The sequence below is a fragment of the Arachis hypogaea genome, chromosome 18 (genome assembly GCF_003086295.3).
Source record: "Arachis hypogaea cultivar Tifrunner chromosome 18, arahy.Tifrunner.gnm2.J5K5, whole genome shotgun sequence".
In the NCBI taxonomy this organism is placed as follows: Eukaryota; Viridiplantae; Streptophyta; class Magnoliopsida; order Fabales; family Fabaceae; genus Arachis; species Arachis hypogaea.
In genome coordinates this window covers 17314943-17318232 of record NC_092053.1, presented here as the reverse complement: position 1 = coordinate 17318232, position 3290 = coordinate 17314943, and the positions used below count along the sequence as shown (strand labels likewise).

At 40.9% G+C, this 3290-nt stretch overlaps 1 long non-coding RNA gene across 1 annotated transcript; it reads left to right on the top strand.

Moving 5' to 3' along the window:
- Positions 1-224: 224 nt before the first annotated feature.
- LOC140181598 (uncharacterized) lies at positions 225-3087 on the top strand. Its single transcript, XR_011876530.1, has 3 exons — positions 225-412; positions 504-558; positions 2758-3087. It is a non-coding gene; the product is annotated as an uncharacterized lncRNA (long non-coding RNA).
- The last annotated feature ends 203 nt before the right edge of the window (positions 3088-3290 follow it).

Below are 3290 nucleotides of genomic sequence, written 5' to 3'. Positions count from 1 at the left end.
TAATTAACGGCTAATTAACCCATAAATGAGAATTTATTCTAGAAAGCCAAAAATGTTATTTTTATGGCTTAATATGATAGAGGAAATTGAGACGAGAATTTCGGTACCAATTTTATAGAAATCGGACCAAGATTGGACCGAACGGGCCAAACCGGGCCAACCGGACCCAAAGTGGGCCCTTGGCCCAACTAAACTAAACCAAAACCCTAGTTTTCAGCACTCTCTCTCCTCATTTGAGACACTAAACACGCTGAAATGGAGGCCATGGAGGGGAGAACACTCTCTCAAGTTCTCTCCCTTGGTTGATCTTCAAACCACCATAACTTTTGATCTAGAGCTCCGATTGCCGCACCGTTTGCGGCCACGCGTTCACCGCGGAGAGCTCTACAAAACCCATACAATTAATCTTGAGGTAAGCCACGTTTTACTGTTCGAAATTCCAGCCCTTGATTTCGAGTTTCATGAGTAAAAATGTTGAGATTTTGGGTTCTTTGATGTTATAGGACCCAACTCTCTTGAAGAAGAAGGTTAATCTTGTCTCTTTGGACCTTGGGTGTGGTAAGATTCTCAATCCTAGTATAATTTGTTGTTCTATGATGTTTGGGTATTGAGATGTTGTGTATGGGTATGATGATTGTGGCTTAGGTTGTGTATATGTGAATATTGGAGCTTGATTGGTGATTTTGGAAAGCTTGGAAGAGGGTTTTGTGTGATAAAATCTGTTCTTGGAGGTGTTGAGACCTTGAGAGCTTGAGGAAAAGTGGTTTGGAAGTGCTCCGGTTGAGCTTGGGAAATCGGCTAAGGTATGGTTTCGGTTTCCCGTATCTAATATGTAATGTGGTAGGAAATACTTAGGCTAGAGGCCCTAAGATAGGCATTGAATTGTTAGTGTTGTTGAATGGTTGAGATATATGATGTGTTCATATATGTGATTATGAATATTGATGCCTTGATTGTGTGATATATAAGAAATGCATGTTGTGATATATGCTTGATGGATGATTAAGGTTGAATTGGTGGGTGGTACCATGTTGATGGTGAGTATGATGTTGATTATGTATAGTGATTGTTGAATGGAAATGGTATTGTTGGAAATTGGGATGAGAAAGGATGTATGACATGATATTGTGTTTGTCCTTTAGCCATTTGATAGAGAAGTGTTAAAATGGTTGGATGTGGTTTTGAGAATTTTGGTAAAATGTCAATGCGTGAGTTGAGGATGGCTTGTTGTTGAATTTGGTACACTTTGATTGATTTCAAAGAAAAGGGATGAAATTGGCATGTTTTAATTGATTTTGAAAAGAGTTGAAAGTGGCTTGTTTTGAAAATGGCACTTTGTGGTTTTGAATGAAAATATAGTTTTTGGGCATACTTTGACGGGACATAACTTGGACTACGGATCTTTGATTTGTGCCAATTCTGTTTAGAAATGAAATTGGATCCGGGATATCCATGCCGTTCGAAGAACGGGTGAAAAATGACTTAAAATGAGAGAGTTATGACCGTCGGAAGATTGGGGGTTGAATATGTGAATTCTGCAGCTTTTAACTTAGAAAATTTTTAGCAGAATGATCCCTCGCGCGTAGGCGCACTTGGCGCGTATGCGCCGTTCTTCGAGAAAGTATCATCCACGCGTGCGCGTGGAGTGCGCGTACGCGTGGCCCTGTTTTCATCCCAAAGTTGATTTTTGAGTTTTAAAAGCCAAACTTCATACTTCTAAGCCTCCAATCTCACCACTTATGTCTTAAATCATTATGATATGCCTAGCATGAGGAAAAGGGCTAGTGAATGTGGTAACTTGCGAGTGAAGCAAGGGAAAAATGGATGATCCATGAGGATCAAAGATGATTATGTGAGATGTGGAGGATGGCAGTGGAAGTGCTTGTTATGCCATGGGCCGAATGGCCGTAATTGTTAATGAATTGGCTGGTTATGGATTTAACCGTGAGCCGGATGGCTGGATTATGCCGTGTGGCGGCGGAGCCATGTTTATGGCTAAGTATAAATGCATATATGCTGTTGAATGAATTGTGAATGTTGGCACTTCCACCATTGGAGATGAGGGTTTCCCTGGGTAGTAGCAATGGCTAGCCACCATGTGCTCCAGGTTGAGACTCGAAGCTCTTTTGACCCTATGTCGTAAGTGTGGCCGGGCACTGTGAAAGGCCCGGATGAGCTCGCCCCCATAAATATTCACCAGTGATGGTGATGGATAAATATTCACCAGTGAGGGTGATGGATATGGATCATGATTATGATCAAGTTTATGATGAGTATAACTCGAGTTGGGGATGCACGACAGAGGGACAGTCCAATGGCTAGCTACCAGGACTTGTCGGGTTGGCTCTATAACCGACAGATGATATCATCAGCCACTAGGGACAGGCATGCATCATAAGCATACTACATGAATTGTTTGAGATTGCCTATTTGACTGCATATTACTTGCTAATTGCCTAAATGCCTTATCTGTTCCTATTTGTAAATCTCTTGTCTGATATAACTGTGTTTGCTATATTATACTCCTGCTGGTGGTTGGGAGGTCTGAAGGAATTGGAAAGGGAAGTATTAGTTAGACTGAAGAATCTTTAGTCAGTTGCCACTTACGGTTTAGCTTGTTTATAAGCTTTGATATTATCTGAAGGAAGTTCTAGGATTGCCTTTGGCTTTCCTCTATTATTATGTATTATATATGTGGAAGCTGTTACCGTGCTGGGAACCTCTGGTTCTCACCCATGCGGATTTTGTGGTTTTCAGATGTAGGACGCGAGGCTTCTCGTTGAGGCATGCTGGAGACTTCTGGATTAGCGAAGATCCTTTGTTCTCGGGACTCTGTTTTGGGTTATATATCTTGTTTAGATACTTTTATCTCCATTAAATAATACAAACTGTGATGACTCCTTCTAGAGGGGATTTTGGAGATTAGGTTTTCGGTATTTGTGTCCCTTTGGGTTTCCTTTGGGGTTTTCCTTATTTTATCATATGTATATATTGCTATGCTCGGACCGGTTATCTTCGCAACCGGGTTTTGAGTCTTGATATTCCCGTTTTTGACACTCTTTATATATATGATCTCGCGTTAGCTTATCCCGGTTCGTTACGTTGTCGATCGGAGTGTTGCCCGTTCGAGTTACGGTTTTTGTTTACCCCCTTTTTCTACAAAGGCTCCTAGTTATAATCAATTATTCATACTACTATACGTACTAAATTTTTGTTTTAGAGGTCGTAATACCTTGCCATCTCTGAATTATGACTTAAGCATAAGACTTTGTATGGTAGGGTGTTACATT